Genomic DNA, 23,427 nt, shown 5'->3' on the forward strand with positions numbered 1-23,427 from the left:
TAAAGAAAAAGGAATATTGGTAAAAGCTATTGTCAAAAGCGTTGTCTTTTTGCAGTGCAGCCTATAGGTTGTGAGAAAAGCTGGTTACAAGAAGTTATGAAACAATTACATTTGGAAGAATAAACTATAGAGAACTGTCTTTAATTCGTTACAAAGTGTTACACATAAGGCAGTAAAATGTTACTCATAAATACCCTAAAAGTCTAGAAAATCACACATGAGCAAACTGAAAACGTGGCAGCTAGGCCCATTCTAGCCATAAACCAGAACACCCACCCCCTAACTAAAACAACTTACTGAAACTACAGAAATGAGTTAACTGGCTGGCGAAATACAGTTTCTCCGTGCAGGGAGAGCAGAGTAAACACAGGGTTCTCTCTGGTGCAGTTAAACAACATCCTGTTGCTTCCTCTGGCAGCAAATGCTCCGACCACCTGCCATCACCAGTCAACTTGGTGTACTCAATATCCATATCACACAATCCGCATGGTGCGGCTGCGATCATCTTCTGAGCAGCGGCAGTGCCTGGCTGCCCTCTGTTGCGGAGCACTGCAGTCACGCAGTCTGTATCAAGTTAGTGCCGATCCATTTTTGGTGCTTTTCAGCAGTTTCTCGTTGCTCAAATGGGTGTCATTTATGATATTTATATATGTTTCCTGCGTCTTCATTGATTGATTTTGCTCATGAGAAAGTGTCACGCATAGTTGTTGAATGTCACTCTTATTTACACTGAACCATGAAAATGTCACACATAGCAATCTGAAACCTTGGCAGCAATGTAGTAGGATCTAGTCCAAGTCCACTTGCTACTGGTCAGTTAGGCACTTTAGGAACAAGCATTTGCAATGCAATAGGTCTCGCATTAGGAAAGTTTGAGCTATTGGAATTGTAAATGACACATTTTTTAGTTAGGTTTTGTTTTTGAAAATAGCCAAATTAATAGCTTTGTCATTTACAATGCCAATAGTTATAATTTTTGCAAATGTGACACATATTGCACGTGTAATGCAATATGTGTTGTATTTACGTGACTTACATGTATTGATATTACAAATACCAATGGCTTTTCATTTTTTTTTTACATAATTAATACTTAAATAAAAGGTATTATAATTTATAATGGCAATAGCTTAAACTTTTGTAAATAACTTGTGAAGATTATGTTCTGTGTCTTTTATTGTTACAAAACTCCTAGAACAGAAGTGAAATATTAACATGTTTTTGTTACATTTTTAATAAAGCTTGAAACATTGAGAGAACATATTTGAAGTAGTTGTTGAATGGTTGCACAGATTGATGTTGTGGTGGCGAATGAGTGATGCGAGAGGGTGTTTGAGGGTGAGAGGGGGTGTGAGGGTGAGAGTGAGGGTGAGTGAGGGTGAGGGAGGGTGGGTGAGGGTGAGAGGGGGTGAGGTTGTGTGTGTGTGAGGGTGAGTGTGAGGGTGAAGGGGTGTGTGTGGGGGTGAAGGGGTGTGTGAGGGGGGTGTGAGGGTGAGGGGGGGTGTGAGGGTGAGGGGGGTGTGAGGGGGTGTGTGAGGGTGAGGGGGTGTGTGAGGGTGAGTGAGGGTGTGTGGCCGAGGAGGTGTGAGGGTGTGTGAGGATGAGTGAGGCTTTGATTGTGTGAGGGTGAGTGTGTGATGGTGTGAGGGTGAGTGAGGGTTTGATGGTGTGAGGGTGAGGGTGCGAGGATGTGAGAGGGTGGGGTGATGTGAGGGTGAATTTGAATTTGAATTTGAAGGGATTTGTATAGCGCTCGTACACCTGGCGGTTTCTTGGCGCTCACTGGCAACTGCTACTCAGTGTGTCGGAAAGGGGAAAAAGTTGAGCATTCAGGATGGGAAGGCTTGGGTGAAGAGGAAATTCTTGAGGTCTCTACGAAAGAGGGGGTACTGGGTGCAGGTTCTGAGGGGCAATGGGAGGGAATTCCAGAAGGCTGGACCTGTGGTAGCAAATTTTGAACCACCCCACTTCTTCCTTTTGAAGCGGGGAACCAGGAGGAGGTGGTGAGAAGCGGATCGGAGGTCTCGTGAGGGAGTATAGGATTGAATGGCCGAGTTAATGAAGGAAGGGGAGGAGCCTGTCCGGGCTTTAAAAATGGTGCAGCCGAGCTTGAATAAGACGCGTTGCCGGACAGGGAGCCAGTGAAGGGAAGAGAGAAGTGGGGTAACATGGTGTGATTAGAAAGGTTAAAAACCAGCCGAGCGGCCTGGTTTTGAACAAGCTGGAGATGTCTCATGAGGTAGTTGGGCATGCCATGGTAGAGGATATTGCCATAATCAAGGCGGGATGTTACCATGGCTAGAAGAATTAGTTTGAGCGCGTCTGGGGCAAAGAATCGAGAGACTTTGCGGATAGTTCTAAGTGAAAGGAAGGCTGAAGAAACCACAGCAGAAACTTGAGAATGTAGGGAGAGTTGGTTATTGATTTTAAATCCAAGAGTTTTGACAGAGGATACAGGAGTGGGAGGGGAACCTAGTGAGGGGGGCCAGAAGGAGGAGGTCCAAGGGCTGGAGCAACCACCCGTCAGCACCAACTACGTTTTATCAGGGTTGAGCTTCAGGTGGTTGAAGTTCATCCAGTCCTGGATGAAGGTCATAATGGACTGGACTTTGGACACGGACTCGGGGGTAGAGGAAAGGGAAAAAATGAGCTGGAGATCGTCTGCGTAATTGTACACAGAGACCTCCAGTTGCTGTAAAGCAAAGATGAGGGGGGCAATGTAGAGGTTAAATAAAAGGGGGGACAAAGAGGAACCCTGGGGGACACCACACTGTATGGGTTGAAATTCCGCAGAGAACTCTCCCAGACGAACCGCTTGAGTCCGGCCGCTCAAAAAGGAGTATAACCAAAGTAAGGCTGTTCCTCTGATTCCCGCCGCTTCGAGTGTGTGAGGGTTGTGAGGGTGAGTGAGGGTGTGAGGGTGTGAGGGTGACTAGGAGAAGCTGGCAGTGTAGTTCTCCGGTTCCACACCTAGTGTCACAACAGAGATCTTGATGTTACTGCAAAAGTCAACTGCCTCCAACACAACACAGCTGAGTGTTTCAGATTTAAAAACAGACAGGGATGGGCATGTAGTGCAGGTAGTGGGCACCAGTACTTATTTTTGAGGTCCAAGAATTATTTTTCGTCATCTGACTTTGGTGTAGAGCACAACAGAGAAAGGCTAAAAAGGAAGAAAGGATAAGAAAACTGGTACTAAAACAGCAGGGGTAAGAAAAAGAATCTGGAAAGTGAGGTATAAGACAGGAAGAGTAAAGTGGTGTAAGAAAGGTTGATGAGGTGGAATCAAAACAAGGCAGCCTCAGAATTCAACAATCCCAGCATTCAGTAGAATCTGTGGTTAACTCCCGAGAAAACTGAGCTCCGGCACTTTTATGCATATATTATTTTACAAATTAAGCGCCGGAATAGAGGTTTAGCTAGACTCTTTTCATTGTGTAAGTGTTACATCATCCTCCGGCTCAACAGCCACATCTCTACTGGTGAAGAAAAGAGAGCAAAAGAGCTTCCAACCACACCCACACACAGAAGGTGCTGACTGGTTGTGCAAGTCTGCTTGTACATAGCTGTGTTCAGTCACAGAGTTCAAATACACTCCCTTGAATAGAACCAGACAGCAGGGAATCTGAAGAACCAGGGATGGATCTATGTGCGCCCACCTTGTTTCTGGCAGCAGCAGGGTAAAAGGATGCCTCTTGCACCTGGAGTGGAAAGGAAGCATGTAAGAGCGGCCTGGGGTCAAATGTCATGAACTGCAAACCGGAACAGTTAACAAGACTCAGAGGGACGCTAGTGTCCCACACCAACGCAGGAATTCCAGACACATGGAGCCACAAAACAAACAAGAATGTTTCAGCCAATAAATTACGCAAATTCTCCATGACTTGAAACGTGAGAATCCCCAGCTGTGAGACTGCATGAATATCAACGCCACCAGAAACTGGTCTGAGGCGGGGACAGAGATAATGAATGACACGCGAAGCGCCATGACACTCCCCATTATAAAGCCTTGCATTCAGGCACTTTTAGGAATAGGTGAGTAAGTCACTAAGGTGCATGATTTTTATTTTATTTGAAATGTTTTATATAGCGTTGCCTAGACCCGGAGGTATCAGAGCGCTTTACATGAGTATCAGACCATAGTTACAGGTTACACATTTGGTAAGTCACGGTTAGTAAGTCACTAAGGTGCACGGTTAATTAAAGGGGGAGGGGAGCCATGTCTGCGGCAGCCGTGGCCTGCGGGGTTGGCAGTCATCGTGGCAGAGTGGGAGTCCGCTGTGGGGGCCTCTTCTGCCCAAGGGCACCACTCCCAGCTTCTCCACCCATCAGACTCGGAGGTACATTTCAAACTCGAGAAGTGTCCTCTCCCGGTCATGCTTTCATTAGAAAAATGTTACCATTCCTGAAGAGGAGCCGCCTGCCAGACTGCACATCCGGGTGAAAGTGGAGGAGGAAACTAAACAACCGAGACGAGGAATTAATATCACGAGACAAGTAGTGGCGTTGAAGGGCGCGCTGGGATCGTGCAGGTCCTAAAAGAGGCAGCACCGAGCCAAACAAAGCCCTCCAACTTTTTTGGATCAAATGACAGCACTAAAATGTTTACAACAATTCCCAAACGACATGAATGACACAAGGCCATGCATGCTAGAGAGGGGCACTCGTGGTCCCGGTAGAATCCAAGAGAAGGTGCCATTACCGAGAAGAACTACACACATCACATGCCAGTGAAATGAACATTAGAAAGCAAGGTACAGAAGGGGGCTCCGTTTCTGTGCTGCTGCAGGGTGCCAGCAACGAGAGAGACGGAGCACCTCCCACAATAATTACATTAATATTAGAAGGCAAGTCATGGGGGGTTTCATGTCTTCACGAGTTCCCAGCTGACCTGATTTTGTAGCTATTTTCTTCGCTAATGAGGGGCATTTTTATTTGGATGTCCGAGTCTAATTTGTGTCCCACCCTGACCCTGGTCAGAAAGCGGAGGGCTGTCACTCGGGCCAGATGGAAATGCCAGTAGTGACAGGAAACAGCCCACCACACAGACTGAATTAGCAATGTCAAAATGCAAGTCACCCGGACGAGGGGCTCCCCCGGGTCTCTGCAGCGCAGGGAAACAAGGAAGTGTCAGCACAGAAAAGCGGGCGAATAAAATAAAACACAACTTTTACACATATCGAAGTCCTATGTGCTGACGCGGTGCCCAGGGTGACGTGTCTACAGACAGGAAAGGGTTAAAAAGCAAACTCACCGCCGCAACCCGGCTTCAACAGGAAGCCAGGCAACCTTTGTTGGGACGGGGGCGGGGCCGGACACGCGACCGGAGCTTCCCAGGAGGCAGGCTGCAGTGGCTGGCGCATGGCTCCGGTGCAGAGAGAGGAGAGCCCTGCGTGCAGCCGGCGTCCGCCCGGGAAGCCAAGGAGCGGAATGCCGGTGTCCCTGTGCCCGTTGACGTCGGAAGAGTCCTGCGGAGTAGAAGTCCCGGTGAGTGGGGCTGCAGCATGTGTATGTGTGTATGTGTGTGTGTGTGTGTGTGTGTGTGTGTGCGCGCGCGCCTGTGTGTGCGTGCGTGCATGCAGAGGGGTGGGGGCTGGATGTGTCCCGGTGAGTGGGGCTCCGTGCTTGCGTGTCTCTGTGTATGCAGGGGGGTGGGTGGGGGGCGGCAGCGTGTGTGTGTGAGCGCGCGCGCCTGTGTGTGTATGAGTGCATGCAGAGGGGTGGGGGCTGGCTGTGTGTGAGCAGGGGCTGTGAGTTACTCTGCGCAAGCGCGGCTCAGACGCGCGCTCCCGCGGTCAAAACTGAGACTGCAAAAGCGCGCGTCTGAGTCGTGTCCACTCTCCTGAATACGGGCCACATTAGGTCTGTAGCAGACACTCTCAATGCTCACGCATTGAGAGTACGTCTGCTCGACCTAAAAAGGCCACTTGCAGCTTTTTGTGTCTCTGTAGCCACACAGGAGGTCTGCCAAATGACGTCCACTACTTTGCCTTGGGTGCAAATGTGAACAGGACCAACCCTTCAAGTCTTTTCGCAGCTTTCAAACAGCAGGTGCAGTCCTTCTTCTGTTCTTTCATATGACCAGGGAGTGTTCTGAGGAAGGCTGGCTGAGGCTTCAGCTTTGTAAGATACACCAGCCTGTGGGTGGAGGAGCCCCTAAGACATGCCTAGTCCCTTTCTGACCAGTGGAGAAATATTCCCAGGCCCTGGTCTATCTACTTTTTCAGTAATTCCTGTTTGCCTTTCGGCAAACACACCCAAAAGGCAATGCGTCAATGAAAATGTACGATGGCCAAAGGCTTCAGCACTTCCAGACTTGCGCTCTGAAGGCCAGGGGTTTGTATGGAAGTGAACTATGGAAATCACAAGTGTCCACCCACATCGAACATTAAAATACAGTTTGAAACAGGGCCTATCCACACAACAAACCAGGAGACAGACGTCTGGATGGACATGAGGAGGGTCATTTAGCAACCAGACAGGGAATACACAAGAACTGTCCCAGTATCCCCTTTGCTTGCTTTGAAGGGCACAGAAGTTTTACATGAGCCTCAGGCAGACCTGCCATGGAGGTTTTAACTCTGTGGTGTCAACAGGAGGGGCATAGCCCCACCCTTTCGTTGAGCTCAAAAGAGTCATCCTTGTACATTCAGGTTGAGCAGCTGACCTATTGTGTAACTCCTAGGAGGACTTTTACACCTCATTCACATTTTATGTATGTAAGCTGGAGAGTTAATGCAAATTTGCTTTCAGGACCTTCAGGCAGAGAAAAGCTAACTTTCTAAAGTTACTTTTCCGTAAAATGTATTAAAATACCTGACTTCACCATTCAATTGGATTTTTTATAACTGTTAAAAATTGGTCATTATTATCTTTTTAACATATATAGTATTAGTATTTTAATCTGTGCTCTGATTTTCTATCTGGGGAGCTCGGCCTACCACAGTGAAAAATCATGCACTCTACCTTGTGGACTAAGATGCCTACATAGGATTGACTGACTAATATTTCAAAGGAAGGATTTTATCTATCAAAAAGGGTTATTTTAGTTTGTTGCAAAACAGGTTTAAACCGCAGCAGGCACACTACATTGATAGTCTTGTACTCATGTTTTCCTTATCGCCCTAATGAATGGTTCAATAAGTGCTGCAGTCCACAGGTTAGATGTAACTTTCCAAGCAATGGATGCAGTTCTTAAACCATATACTATTGCCTTTTAGATATAAATATGCCAGTGAGGGATTGCCCTCTTTCAGAGCTCAAACAGTGGGAACTAGAAAGCAAAGCCGCAGTGTACAAAGTCTAAAAAAAAGCAACATCATTCATAAAAAAATTAGGGTGATTATGTAAAAAGAGTTTTTTTCTGACAATAACTAATTTTTCTGCAAATTCCTCACCTCTTGAAGCAATAGCACAGCTATACAGGGGACGCTTTTCCATAGTGCGCACGCTGGGATTCTGTGCCGTTGAGACTTTCCCTGCTTTTCAAGCTACTGCTCGCGGAACCCGCTTCGCGGGTCCCGCTTCGTGTGGGGGCTTCAATCATCATTGCCATCAGCAAAGCTCGTCTGAGGAGCCTGTTACCTTACGCCTGAGGCTGTGACTGTGGGTGTTTGTTTTCTGCAGGGCTGCGAGCGAGTGCGGGCGCAGGACTTCAAGTCCCAGGAGCGCCCGCCTGACCTAATAGCCAGCACCTGGGCCGCTCTCCCTGCATGCTCCTCCCCTCTCACATTGACAATATAAATTCCATTGCCTAGTCCCGCTGCGCGGGAGCGACCGGGAGAAGCCCGGGACCAGGGCGGGACAGTCTGTGGCCGTCAGAGGCCGAAGGAGGCTGGGCTGGGCCGGGTCTCTAACATCTACTCCCTGTTTTACTCATTCTGCTGTATTGTCTCATTGGTCTAGTAAGTTTTTGAGGTACATTATTAACTCTGTCAAGCTATTGATATGTCTAGCTCACTACCATCCTGTGTCGGAGTTTCGTTCCTTGGGCCTCTCGATAAATATTTCGAGAAGGCAAATAAGGAGATAGATAAAAAACTCCTACTAGCTGAGAAGCGCGCGGAGCGTCGACGCTCTATAGAACACCTTAAAAAAAAAACCCTTGTCTACCCAAACAGATTTAAATAACACACAAGAAATGGTTAATACCGGGAGGATGGCCGGAGAGGCTGATATATTTAGTACCGACCAAATTCACAGTATTTTTCGGGCCCCTAATACCTCCCCCACTCACTCTGTAATCAATAGTGAGGGTAATATAAATAGCCATCCCATCGTCTCTATTAGTCTTATTGATCTTAACACTCCTGTTGCCCAGATTATAGCGCCCAACCTGCATTCAACCCTTACTAATGGCTCCTTAGACAGTGTAGGTCCATGCGAGAATATCTTGCCACATACTAACAGTGAGATTGGATCTAAGCCTATGAACTCTAAAAGGGCTGTGTGTTCCCCACCAAGGAAAAAAAGGAAAAAGGGTGGTGTTAAAAGAAAAGGTACCAGTCATCATGCTCCCTCTCCTTCTATAGCAAATCCTATTACCGATCCCACGGTTCTCCCCGTGACTGAGGCTCCCTCAGGTATTCCTCACTTACCAACCCTTTCCCCAAGATAGCGTTACTGGGTTAAATAAGGAATGTATCGATATATTCGAGAAACTCCTAAAATCATATATGCTCCCTCTTTTGGAGCGTGTTAGGATCCTGGGAGATAAAATGGATCGCCTCTTGGCTTCAGCCGCTACACCCCACTCAACGAGTTCCAATACTCAGCCTATTCCATTATTAAAGACTAGTGCTAACACTGCAGTTCCTAGTAATCCTCACAAAAACAATAGTAACACCAATTACAATACTAAATCTAATGCTTCCCAATTGCCATCTAAACCTCCCTGCTCCACTAATCTTGCTAAAGAGAAACCCATGTTGGCTTCAAATAAGCCAACTCCATTGGCAAAAAAGCCATCTGTAAATCAAGGGGCTGTAAAACCTAATAACTCCACTCATAGACACACATTAAATCGTAGGAACATAGTAGACCTACCCCCCTGACTAGGCCAATTTTGTTATTATCTTGACGGGTGTGCCCCCAATTTCAAATGGGAATTTAGAAAATAATGCAAACCTGAAAAATAAAGTTATTTTTGGGCTGAAAACCAATAGACCCCTTCCTGCCCACCTAAATGGGGACATTATTTCAGTTAGAAGATGTAAGTGGGTGGGTCTTCGTCCAAAGGATATAGAGGGCGACAGTGTGATCATTAACTTTAAGGATCACAGAGTTGTTTCCCATATTAGTGATTGGTACTTGGGAAACAATGAGGGAGGTATCTCCAATGGAATCTCAGTTACTTTTACCCTGAGACTTTGCTTAATTCCCATGCCCAACACCGTTCTAAAAAAGAACCTTACTCGTTGAAATGGACTAACTTCAAAGCCAGTTTCCAAGGTCCACCTATAAACCCGGAGGCCATGTTTAGACCACATGCCCAATCCAGCTACAATAGCATCACACACACTCCTAACTGGGCTAACCTTAATCCTCGTTTTTTGGCCATCCCAATGCATCAACCTTTCCATTTTCTCGCCAGCCCCATAGTTTACATCTCAACTCAAACAATCCAGGAAATTACACCCAGCCCAACGAGTACTGGAACATCCTGTTGAGTAATCTTTATGAACCTCTCTCGGGGTTGAAGTATAACGATTGACCAGCTATCCTACCTTTGGTTCTAGAGGCTAATATAGATTGTACGGGTACCGTTGTTATCCCAGGTAATGCACTATGTCATGTTGAAGATCCAAAGGGTCAGTCATCTCAAAGTGTTAAGGGGAGTTCTGTTTTCTTGAGTGGGACTGGGGATATGAAACCGGTACAAGAACCGGTGTCACAAGCTGATTTAACTGTAGAGAATGTTGTAATGGTGACTGGCACTCAGGGAGGGCTCCCTTGTACCATTGATACAAGGAGTGACGATGTTTTTACACATGAAGCCCCTCCTTTGCATGATGATGTAGTTCATTCCTCCCCCAAAGATAACTCTAGAGTTCTGCGGTCCTATGTGGTATCAAGCTGGGAAGTTGGAGCATAGCTGGCCTTGAGTCCCGCATGTGTATTCCGGATTGGGTGAATTTTATACAGCAAGGCGATGTATGGTCCTTCCAAGAAACCTGGGCACCTTCACCAATGTTCCTTACTGGCTACTTGAATTTTAGTAAACCGGCTATCAAAGGTCATAGAGGACGAGCCATGGGTGGCCTGACCGTCTGGGTTCGGCAGTACGAGGGTGTGATAGCCGAGGAAGTTTTCATTGATAGCCCCGACATATTAATGGTTAGCATTAAATCCTCCAGTGGATTGAATATTCCTTTGATTAACATATACGCTAGGGGCACCCAGGGCGGTAGGGTCTCTCCAACCCTCCTCCTTTTGGACGATTTCCTAAGTGGTGCATCGGTAGTAGGACACAAGGTTGTCATGGGTGATCTAAACACCTGTTTTGAACCATTGAGTCAGGATGACGGCTTACTTACTGAGGCCGAAGATTTGGTTTGGGGGATTCCCCAGCTTGAGTTAGCCCCGATAAAAAAATGGTCACAAGCGGCTATTTTTATCAAAGGACTGTGCCTGGATCAGGGCTTGCGTGCTCTAAATGGTAGAGTGCGCTCTGACAGGTCGGGCAGACATACCTTTAGTAATGATAGATTCAGCAGCCGTATTGATTATATATTACTGGACGTTAAGCTGTGGGCTGCTGTAGTGGATATGGAGGTTAAGTCTCGCCGGGAAAGTGATCATGATCCATTGGTGGTGGAACTAAGGGATTTCAGTTTTTCTGGGCCAGTAAAATGCATGACCAACTTAGTGCAGGATGAAGTCGTACTCACTAATGACATGAGAAGGGTACGTTGGCCAAAAATCTCTGTAGATGTTGATGCACGCAAAATGATCAGATCCTTGGTTTCTAACTCACTGGCAGAATTTTCTAAATGTGACTCAAGGGAGGTTATTAATGCAACCATTACTGATATTCACACCAGTCTGTTTAAAGCATTTAAAAAACACTGTTTATAAAGTCTATTTCCAAAAGGGGTAATAGGGGGAAAATGAAAACTACTAATTGGTTCAATGATGAGTGCCGTCGGACCCATGGAGACCTGTTTAAAGCGTTAAAGCTTAAGAATCATATTTTAATCAGGTCCTGTAGGAAGGCATTTAACGTTGCAAAACGTACAGCCAAGGCCAATTGGGACGAAGAACGGTGGTTAATACTAACAGAAGCATGTAGCTCTAGGAACATGCAACAGTTTTGGCATTTATTAAAATGGGGTTCTTCCCAGGAAGATCGTCCAAGCCCAGCTTCGGTGGGTCAACAACAGTGGGTACGATATTTCGAGGAACAATTCAGGTGCCTTAGTAGTGCACAGGATAATATTTTCTGTCCAGTGTCGGCTGATCTACTGGAGTTTACGAGTAGAGAAGTCAAACTTGTCCTGCAATCTATTCCAAGGGGAAAGGCACCCGGTCCTGATTGCATTCCAGCTGACCTATTCCAACAAGACCAGGATCTATGAGTTCCCTATCTAGTTCAATTGGTTAATGCCCTGGTCACTGGCACAAGGGTTCCCGAGTCCTGGGCAGGGGCTGAAATCCTGCCAATATACAAGAAAGGTGACCGGCCGGTCCCTTCTATCTACCGGCCGATCAGCCTTATAGACGCGGTGCAAAAAATCTCAGCCCGCCTTGTTCTTGGCAGGATTCAGGATTTGGATTGATGAGTTCAATATCCTAACCACACTTCAAGCTGGTTTTAGGTCTCATGTGAGTACCTTAGATCAGGCCTTTCGTTTTATTCTTCTTTATTGGAAGACGGTTCTTTTAGGTAAAGGTAACCTCTATGCAGCCTTCGTGGATTTACGGTCTGCATTTGATCTCGTTCCGAGGGCAGGGTTGTGGAAATGTCTAGTAGAATTGGGTATGCCAGCTCCCCTTGTACGCCTCCTGGTGAATTTACACACACACACCTATGCCCAAGTACGCTGGGGTAAACCAGGGGAGGTAACGGATAGATTTCCTGTTGCTAAAGGTGTAAGGCAAGGGTGTGTACTAGCCACTACCCTTTTCTCTTTATATATTAACAGGGTAACTAAATACTATGACAACCACCCCACCGACGCCCCGTCCCTAGCTGGAATGAAAATCCCCTTGCTCATGTTCGCTGATGATACTCTTTTAATCTCAAAGACCAGACAGGGTCTTCAACAGGCCCTGACGAGGTTTGAATTATTTTGCAGCGAACACGAGCTTGAGGTGAATGTGTCTAAGACAAAATTTATGGTATTAAGAGAACACAACCCGATCACAGCAAGGTTTACTATGGGGGGTACTTCCCTGGAACAAACTAAGTTGTTTACTTACCTGGGAGTAACATTCAGTGAGACCCTAAGTTGGTCCCACCAGGTTGATCTTATGGCTCTAAAGCACATGCAGATAGGAGGAGCCCTGATTAAAGAGCATAAAGGTTCCTTTACCCGGCCAATCTCGCCACTAGTTAAGATTTATGGATCGAAGGTTCTTCCCTCTGTTTTATATGGGGCGGAACTATGGGGCTTTAGTAATCTGGATCCCCTGAGAGTAGCCCAAAATAAATTTCTTAGAGTGGCAACGGGTCTCCCACAGTCAACACCACGGATCCCGCTTCTGTATGATCTTGGGTGTCAGCCTGTGGGGGACCAGGCCAGGTTTCGTCCACTAGCATTCTGGCGTCGTCTTTGAACAACGCCGGAACTCCATTTATATGCAAGAGCCTGCCTGGAGGTCAGAGATCTTCCAGGCTCTTTTAATATAGGCTGGCTTAAGGATTTAAGAACCACCCTGTGTGCCATGGGGTATGGTGAATTGTGGTCAGATCCCGCATCCGTAACTTTCCCTTCCAAAAAGGATTTGAAATCACGCTATTGGGACTGGGTGGTTCAAAACAGACATTCGAGACTGAGCTCTAGTAATCTCACTAGTTTATTTGTTGCCATTAAATATGCTCCCAATCTTGAAAAATATTGGGATGCCATAACTATGCCCCTGGACCGTAAATTATTCCATCAATTCAGATGCGGTTCGCTGCCCCTAAGGGAGTTTACCAAAAAGTGGGGCTCTGGTGGGACTGGGCTCTGTCCTAAGTGCCCTGGCCAGGGCGAAAGCCTAAACCATTTTATGTTTGTCTGCCCCTTGTATGTCGCCCCTAGAGCCAAATGGTTAAGTCCGGTTTGTAGAAGCTTGGGCACGCGCTCGGCTGTTAATGCCAGTAGAATATTAAAATCAAATTTGTCCCCATTAATTGTAACGGGAGTAGCAAAATATTTAGGATGGGCCTGGATTCTAAGAACCAGGTTCATTAAACTGACTTAGGAGTCTAACTATAATCGTATGCTCTCCAGTTCTTGTGCAGCCCATATTGATTTGTGATATTGTGGTAATCTAATGTGATTTATTGCAATTTTCTATATTCATTCAAATGAAGCCTGTTTAAGTGATTTAATATGGTCTTAGATGGTTTTATTCTGTTTTATATTAATTTTATACTTTTTTGTGTATGCTGTAATGTATGTCTTTTATGATGTATTAATCGAATAAAGACTTCTTTGAATTGAATTGCAATAGCACAGCAATAATACCGAGAAGGAAAGTCTGAAGAGAACTGTGCCATGGAGACCCACGGAAGTAATCAGCCCTGTAAGTCCAAGCTGTAAGGAAAGACTAACGACAAGGAACAAGCAACCCCGCATAGTAATCCAGCTAATACTCTTGCCACTAGCAAGCAGGAAAGGGGGAAAGAATTGGTCACTCCTGACTAGATATCTAGTGATGCCAAAATATCCAGAAACTGTCTCTGCCTTCAAAAAGGTCCAAAATAATAACCTGGTGGACATAAGAAGACCCCTAATGTATAACTTCTCATTTTAATACATTTCTATTTTTTTTTAACCAATGTATAAGGAAGGAAAGGGACCTGAAAAGATCCAACAAATCACAATGACTCCACATAAATAATACTACATGTAAATCGAGGTGCCACAAGGCAAGCCATGACTTGAGACACACCAGGTGATAACAAACTGGCATTTTCATCCCCGAATACCACCACCACCACCAAAGGAGAAAGGTGAAATACATAAGTCACAGAAATCTGTCAACATATCCGGAACACCATGACTGGACATAATGCAAGCATTTGCAATGCAATAGGTCTCGCATTTGGAAAGTTTGAGGTATTGGTATTGTAAATGACAATTTTTTTATTTATGTATTGGTTTTGAAAATAGCGAAATTAATAGCTTTGTCATTTACAATGCCAATAGTTCTAACTTTCGCAAATGTGACACCTATAGCATTTGTAATTAAATATGTGTTGTATTTACATGACTTAGATGTATTAATATTACAAATAACAATAGCTTTTATTTTTTTAAATAATTAATACTTAAATAAAAGTTATTGTAATTTATAATGGCAATAGCTTAAACTTTTGTAAATAACTTTTGGGAAGATTATGTTCAGTGTATTTTATTGTGATGAAAATCCAAGAACAGAAGTGAAATATTAACATCTTTTTGTGACATTTGTAATAAAGCTTGAAACAGTGAGGAAACATATTAGAACCAGTTGTTGTTGAATGGTTGCACAGAGTGATGCTGTGGCGTTCAGTGGTTCTGAGTGATGCTGTGGCCTTCAGTGGTGCTGAGTGATGCTGTGGCATTCAGTGGTGCTGTGGCGTTGAGTGGTGCTGAGTGATGCTGTGGCGTTAAGTGATGCTGTGGCATTGAGTGATGCTGTGGCATTGAGCGATGCTGTGGCATTGAGCGATGCTGTGGCATTGAGCGATGCTGTGGCGTTGAGCGATGCTGTGGCGTTGAGGGATGCTGTGGCGTTGAGTGATGCTGTGGCTTTGAGTGATGCTGTGGCATTGAGTGATGCTGTGGCATTGTGGGGTGCTGTGGCATTGTTGGGTGCTGTGGCATTGTGGGGTGCTGTGGCATTGTGGGGTGCTATGGCATTCAGTGGTGCTGAGTGATGCTGTGGCGTTGAGTGGTGCTGTGGCGTTGAGTGGTGCTGTGGTTTTGAGTGGTTCTGTGGCGTTGAGTGGTGCTGTAGCATTGAGTGGTGCTGTGGCGTTGAGTGGTGCTGTGGCGTTGAGTGGTGCTGAGTGATGCTGTGGCGTTGAGTGATGCTGTGGCGTTGAGTGGTGCTGTGGCATTGAGTGGTGCTGTGGCGTTGAGTGATGCTGTGGCGTTGAGTGATGCTGTGGCGTTGAGTGATGCTGTGGCGTTGAGTGTTGCTGTGGCGTTGAGTGTTGCTGTGGCGTTGAGTGGTGCTGAGTGATGATGTGGCGTTGAGTGATGCTGTGGCGTTGAGTGATGCTGTGGCGTTGAGTGATGCTGTGGCGTTGAGTGATGCTGTGGCGCTGAGTGATGCTGTAGTATTGAGTGATGCTGTGGCGTTGATTAATGCTGTGGCATTGAGGGGTGCTGTGGCATTGAGGGGTGCTGTGGCATTGAGTGGTGCTGTGGCATTGAGTGGTGCTGTGGCGTTGAGTGGTGCTGTGGCGTTGAGTGGTGCTGTGGCGTTGACGGGTTGTGTTGGAGGGTGGAGTTAGAGGGTGGATTTGGAGGGTGGAGTTGGAGAGATGATTTGGAGGGTGGAGTTTGAGTTGGAGGGTGGAGTTTGAGTTGGAGGGTGGAGTTTGAGTTGGAGGGTGGAGTTGGAGGGTGTAGTTGGAGGGTGTAGCTGGAGGGTGGAGTTGGAGGGTGTAGTTGGATGGTGGAGGGTGGAATTGGATGTAGGATTTTGATTTAGATGGTGTAGTTTGATGGTGTAGTTTGGTGGTGTAGTTTGAATCCCTGAACCTCGTTCAGATCGTACCAGAGGGGTACGGGGAGTACAATGGCACTCTGGGGTTGTTGGCTGTGTTGGCGCCCACTCTGGAATTGTGCCTTCACTGCATCACGGATATAGGGATGGCTACGGCGAATCCCGCCTATGCATACCCACAGGTGACCACTGCCCCTCCCTACTGCTGACTCACGATCTGAAAGCTCCTGGGACTGCGTGAGGTCAGCTGAGGCTTACTGCTGGGACCTGCACAGCATCAAAAACCAGCAGCATTACATGAAAGCTGCTGGATGGTGTTTCCCCAAATTCAACAACAATTACGTACCAGGAGACTCCGTGAAGTAACGGAAAAAAACATTAAACCCCACAAAACAACACCAGTGTCCTCTGCCCACATCAGTACAAACTACATGCATCTCTGTCAACTGCATCAACTGTGAAATAACAGAAAATAAAAACAAGTAGCTGGAATTTGAAATGTTAGTGTGTGCAATCCCTGTGTGGGTCACGGTAATTAGGTTACTCTAGTTGCTAGAGTGTCAAATAAGGTGACATGTTAGATGGAAATTTAAGAAAGGCTCTTTCAAAAGGCAAGACCAGCTGTATGAACGTTAACACCATACATCAAACATTTAGACAACGAGCTCCAAATCTGTATACTCTGTCTTCTCAGAGTAAGGGTGAACATTTTCTTCAATGAAATGGCTACAACTTAACATTATTTGCACTCTTTTTAAAGGGCCTCACCAAGTGCACATCTTAGGGCATGTGGAGATAGACCTCGGTTGCCAAGTGAAACTCAAACGTAAACACACAACGGCAAAGGCAATCGGTTGCTCCTATTGAAGGCATTGGGTTTTGTCAATGTTTTATTGTCTTTTAGCTATGATGTGCAGCGTGCCGAAAAGTTATATATATATATATATATATATATATATATATATATATATATATATATATATATATATATATATATATATATATATATATATATATATATATATATATGTATAAAAAAAATCTATGAAACAGCCAATGCTTGCAGCGTCATAGGGCTTGTTTTTATTGTTGGCAGGAGGGAGAACGGGGTATGAGTCGGCATAAAGGTAGGGTGGGAAGCAGCACAGAAGTCGGGGGGGGGGGGGGGGGAAAGCGATATCCATGTCATAGCATCTTTTTTTGCTATAGCGGGTAGGGGCAAAAGACAATGAGGGGAGGGGGGCAGTTGGGAGGAGCAACATGGGCAGCGGAAGGGGGAAGAATTATGACATTTTTCTAATACGTGTGGGAGTAGAGCAACATAAACAGCAGGAGAGAGGATGGTAGCAGGGTAACGCAGACGATAGAGTGATAACTCAGGCAACATAAGTGAGGGTGGGACCAATTTTCCATTATTAAAATATGTATTTTATTAGAAAAAATTGTGCATATTTAGATGGTGCATTTAATTTCAATTAAATTGCAGCTACCCCTTTAATTTTTAAATATGTAGAGTGGAAATATGTTAACATTATGCAGAAAACTCACTAACCTGTGAAGATGGCCACGAGTAAGAGCAGCAACAGAAGTTTAGGAGTCCAAATGGTGTAAGTGAAGCCGGTCACAGATCAGACAGTTGGGTAGACGCCGACAAGCTGCTGCGCACAGAAACTCATGTGGAAGCCAGTGTGAATCTGTTTTTTATTGCAATGATCTAACTTTACCTGGAAAATATCCTCAGAGAAATCTGAAGCAGAGTTCCCCATGCTTTTTCCTCACAAGCAGCACGGGTACCGATGCCTGCATTCTAGCCACTAAATGCTGACTCCCCAACCCGATTCTCCCTTCAAGACCCGCTAACCATCTCTGAGATCCTGGAAAGGTGATCCTCGTGATCCTGGAACCCAGAAACCTGACGGTGGAATTGTGCATGGGTTCAGCATTTTAATAGCGGCCATGTACTTTTGTTTTGACGATCCGCATGTAAACAAAGTTGCACGTCCGCCATTCCCTGAAAGCGCACAACGGGGCACTTGTTAAAAAACAAGCTCTTGGCATTGCTGTGGGGAGGGGGGGGGGGGGGAGGAGAAATGGCGGCCGTGAAAGTGAAAGTGAAAGTACAGCCGGCCGGCCGTGCGAGGAGAAATGCCGGAGGCTGAGCGCACGCTGTGGGCAGAGCCTTTGACGTGAAGCCCTTTGAAGTGAAGCAGCGCACGCTGTGGGCGGAGCCTTTGAAGTGAAGCCCTTTGAAGTGAAGCTCTAGGAGGCAGGCGGCTCGGGGACAAGCGCGTTCACGAGCACATGCACTGTTTGAAATCCACCATTGGTTTGAGAACTTATTTTGCCTCCTATAATTCTCCCCTATCCATTCCTTGCGGAATGGGATAGGCGAGACCTAAAAAGGTGGGACACCAAACAGTAATAGCCCAGAAAAGTAAGAATGTAATGCCACGCATGGAGGACTGATACTAAACGACTGCCGATGAAAGTCAACCAAGCTCCACTAAGGTCAACAATAATAAGAGAAAGTAGAAGGATATAAAGCTCCCACTCTCCCCTTCCCCTCTCCACTATCGAGCATAGATGTAAGGGTAGCCCGATAAAAGATGCAACCAGATATCCTCCAAGTGTAGAAATACCCTCCTGGGAAACCAACAGGTTAAATTCATCAGAAGAAACTATTGTTAAGGAGAGGCATTTCAAGTGGTGTCTTCCCCAAAAAGGGACCAATGTCCTATGCACCCAACACACCTACCAATCAAAAGAACCAGTGGACAGGGACCAGTTCTCCCACAATGGTAATCCTATGTGACAGAAGAATCCAAGCAGAAGGAGGAAACAGAAGAAATAGCTCAGAGTGTCTTGTGCCAAAACAGTACACACCTGTCCAAGGCATTGCCTTCAATGATGGCACTAGCATGACTGAAACTGCATAGACAGAAATGAGGACCATCCTAGCAAAACTTCTGACATTAGCAGTTGTAGATAACCTGATCAACCACATCTGAAAGAGAATACCAAGGAGCAACCAAGATTCCACTGAGCACCCACCTACACTGGCTCTAAATTTCAAATCCAATCTAATCTTTCTTTATTTCGGCCCGTGGACCATAAAGGAACACTTACACACACATACAGTATATAGAAACAGATTAAAAAACTAAAACCCTGATAAAATAAGATACAATTATTGCAGTCACAGTTAAAAATCATTCAGAGTTAAAACCATTACTGGTTCCTAAAAAAGCCGTTGGTGCCCACCACATAGAACTTAAAAAGCAGGATACAGCATAAACAATTTGCATTTTAGGAGCCTAAATGATTCTTCACAGCGTCGTGTACCTAGGTTCCTGCACAAGTGTACCAACCATATTTGTCTGTTTTTTTTTTACATCCATGACAGAAAAAGAATATATGGAGTTCTGTCTCCTCTCCCCTACCGCATGCTGGGCACCCCAAGGCAGAACTGCCGGACCATTTGTTAGTAATTGCATGCAGAGGGAGAGAGCAGTGCCTGAATTGTACACGCAGTTTCCTAGCTAGGTCCGGTTGTATTTCATCTAAGCATGGCTCCAAATTATACGTATCCTTGATTACCCAAAAAATTGTGTGAAAGAACTAGTGGCAGATTTATTCCTGAAGTTGGGTGAGTTTTCCCCCTCAGTAGCTGCTAACTAGTTGTTTACGCAAGATTGCAGCACAAGCTATCTCAGGGTTGCTCCATAGAGTATCTCTACCTATGATGTGGAGACCTTTCTCTGATGTGTACAAACTCCCAGTAGTTCTTGTAGCTCCAACCTAAATTCGGCCAGTTCTGAAGTACAGAAGACGACGGCAAAATCTGCTCCTACTACACTTAGGCAACAATACCTACAAGTCAGGCCTATCTCCTACCTCAAGAAGAAGCCAGTGTGACAATAACCTAATAGCTAAAAGTTGATGAAAACATATAATCCGTCTTACCTCCAAAGGTGGTTGGTGACATACACTAAATACCCCGAAAACACAGCAGACTACAATGAAGAATTTGGACTATCTCTCTCTCTCAACACAAGTGAGCGAACACTTGAACTGAGAAGGAAGGATTACAAGTTCAAATAACTGAAAGCCAAATGAGCAACCACAGCGTAGCCTAAGCACTATTTCCTACTGCGGAAGAAATGAACATCCATGAAACAAGCAATCAGAAACCAAATACATTCAACCAGAGGGCAAAGTCTCGCCAGGTACCACTAGAGACCTTTCTATCAGGAATGGTTCCTTTCCAGAGGAATTAAACTTTGTCATATCATTTTGCCTGGGAATTTGGCAACAGGCGATCAGGAGGGAGAAAGCAACAGTGGGCCCTGCTGCATGGTAACCTAAGGATAGACTCAGTGCACACAACACCTTTCCCAAAAGGTACATACTTTTAAACCTATTTCTTAAAGAAGCATTTAACATGGTCTCACAGGGAAAGTCAGAGACTAAGTTAAAACAAACTGTAGCGTCTGGTCAGGGTACCCTATGAAGGCACCACGTCCCCACCAGGTATGGGAGGGCAGAAACAACTTGTGAGAAGTTTCGTAGTGTTGCTAAAGTCTGTAAGGTTACAAACCAGTAAAACTACCAAATCGCCTGCGACATCTACGTGGCATGTTTGCAACAGGCAGTAAACTCCCTTATCAGGCATTACCTCCCCCTGCCCCCTCCCTCCCAGCATGAAATACAATTAGGGAAGTATGCTTATTAAAAAGTTGAGATCCATCAAAGAAAGCATTCAGCACATTTGCACAAGAATATCGCTGAAGGTCCAAGGAGTTCAACCAGGCTCATGTACAAAAGACCACCAAGGAGCCCATAAATGTAGCCCCTGAGCCAGCGATATTATAACCAAGCCTAAGAACTGGTCTAGCAACCCAAAAATCATCATGAACCTATAAAGCAAAGTGGCCTCTCATACAATCTAAGAGAAAGGGGGGGGGGGGGGGGTTGTCCTGGCCGTCACATTGAAATGCTGCTAAACCAATTTAACAGACTAAAGGCCATCAATTCAATTGATATGGACTAAAAGCATTTATTTGCTACTTCGTTCTGTGCACTTTACTCTACATTTATGAATGGGTCAGGTAAGTGCGGATAAGTTTCAATCAATAACAAATTATACATATTAAGGCAACAAATAAAATAAAAACATACAAACTTTGTGATGAAACAATATGATGTAACAAACGATACATAAATCGTGAGGCCTTTAGTCTGTTAAATTGGTTTAGCAGCATTTGAAAGTGATGGCTAGGACAAACCCGCCCCCTTTCTCTTCGTTTACTACGGTACTGTCCAGCCGCCTGGGGCCAAACCCCTTGTTGCTATTATTCTCATACAATCCAGTAAGAGAGGAACCACTAGGTGTGCCAACTCCTAGAGAGTGTGCAAGTAATGCACCAAAAGGCGTGTGGTATTATAGCACCTAAGAGCAAAACTCCCAAAGCAAAACAATTTTCCATCAGTTCTGCCAACAAAAACTACCAATCTGCTTAAGACGGTAGGGAAAGATCAGCACAGACACCTGTATAACTGAGAACCCATGGCCCTATGCCCTACATAGCCGTGAGTGAAGACAAAAATGGCAAGTCGCCCAGGAGGGTCAGTGACGGCAAGCCACCTTACAGTGGAAGGCTTGGGTAGAAACTGATCTATTCTAAACTAAAATGACTGAGTTCAATCATGCCTCATTAAAAGGCAATAAGGGTTCTGACATGCAGCAAACAGTCTACATAATTTCGCTCAAAATGGTAGTTTTAATCTTTGCCAAGTGTCCAAGCGTAGAGGCGATTCCAGGACGTCAAACGCCTTGCTCAACACCTCGTTAAAAGATAGATGGGGCTGACAGGAGGCAATCTGGACTCATTGCACCAGAGGTGCTGAGGTTATGTAGTGTCTAGGGCACAAATCAGAGAACTTCGTGAGAGTTCGAGCAAGAACACAGAGAATCTATATCCACCTCTACTTTTAGGGCTGTAAAATTTCCAAACCAGTCTTGTGCAGGACCGTTAAAGTATCAAAAGAAGAGCTCCTCTTGTGTCCTGAGAACGAAGTCGATGACAACCCCAAAGTAAAAGGCAAAACAACAGCTGTCAATGCAGAGGATCTGAAGGTCTAACATAGGAAGGTGGCGTAGGGTGGAACATAGTTAAGAGGTTCGGTGAAAGTCACCACCTCAAGAGGGCCAGCCCCAATGGTCAGAAAAGCCAATAGTGGAGTTGGCAGCACAGAACGTTGAGCTGGAACAGGGCAGGGCTCCAACATCAGGCTCATGTTCAGCAGAGCTGGATATTGAAGAAGAAGTTGAGGTCAGACAGCGTCTGCGCCGATCCAAAGCCCTGTCCCTGAAGGGAGATGGACATCCACATGAAGAGGAGTCCTCAGCAATGTAAGTCTTAAACTTGAAACATGGTACTTACTCATGAAAAAGGCCACATCAAACTATCTATATTGCGATTGTGACTCATGTAGAGGCTGGAGCTCATGGTTGCCTCCAAATGTGTAGTAAGACCCTTCCCGGTCTTCTATCCATCCCAAAGGCCCCAAGACGTGTACGAGACTTGACACACAGACATCATGTTGACCCGAAGAAGAGTCCCAGAAACGGCAGGAAAGATACCCAAGGCAGCTTGATCTCTTTTTCTGTTGATTTGCCTCTAAGCCCTACACAGCAGAAAATATACAGGATAATTTTGGAACAGAGAGCAACTCCAGGTCCACATCAAAAACAGAAAAATGCAGTAAAACAGAACTTAAGTCACAGTGCCGAAGTGGCACCACATGTACAGCCCAGTGACATCACACCAGGAGAGGCCCCAGATTCGAGATGAGTTGGCATTTCTTGCTGGTGCAGGAGAACTATTTCAACTTATTTGGATCTAGTTTGGCTCCTGGTGGAAACTCAAGAGCGGAATCTGCACATAGAAGCATCCACCAGAGAAGGCCCTTTTAAGTTTATTATGGCATCCAGGACAAAGTTCTTGTAGCAGGCCTTGCTCAAAGAGACAATAAGTAGCCTTTTTTAACAACACTACAAATGCAATAATGACAGCCTGTAGCCATATCTATTTCTGTATCTTTCTTGTGTGGACTACTTTCTGCAGTCCACCAATGCATGCCATTGAATTTAGATCAGCGGGCAAACTTGTAACACTGCTTCTGTGCCAATATAAAATAGATCTGCGTTCTCGGAATCAGCCTCAAAGCTGCATGTAGTGCTCTATTAAGTATCAGATGTAAATAAAACACATGTACCCCTAAGTTTTCGTTCTCTGCTTTGAGCTTAATTTTTTTACTCATAATAAGTGTGATTTATTTGTACGAATTATCTCCCGTGCGCTTTTAGTTTTAGTAGGGGTGCTTACCAGCTCTCATGGGATGGGCAAACGACTATCTCCGCAATACAGAAACCATACTGATGCCAAAAGCATTCATTGTACAAACACTACTTACTGTTTTGTTCCTCTTTATTACTATATATCCTTATTATAAATGTTGCCCGTGATTCAACCTTTCGTGCATGATATGGTATTTTCC

The 23,427-nt window shown here is 45.4% G+C and overlaps 1 protein-coding gene across 1 annotated transcript in view; it reads right to left on the reverse strand.

The window, feature by feature from the left end:
• PET100 (PET100 cytochrome c oxidase chaperone) overlaps window positions 1–23,427 on the reverse strand; it is a 53,206-nt gene that overhangs the window by 19,784 nt on the left and 9,995 nt on the right. The window lies entirely within an intron of this gene.

The sequence above is a fragment of the Lissotriton vulgaris genome, chromosome 1_1 (genome assembly GCF_964263255.1).
Source record: "Lissotriton vulgaris chromosome 1_1, aLisVul1.2, whole genome shotgun sequence".
In the NCBI taxonomy this organism is placed as follows: Eukaryota; Metazoa; Chordata; class Amphibia; order Caudata; family Salamandridae; genus Lissotriton; species Lissotriton vulgaris.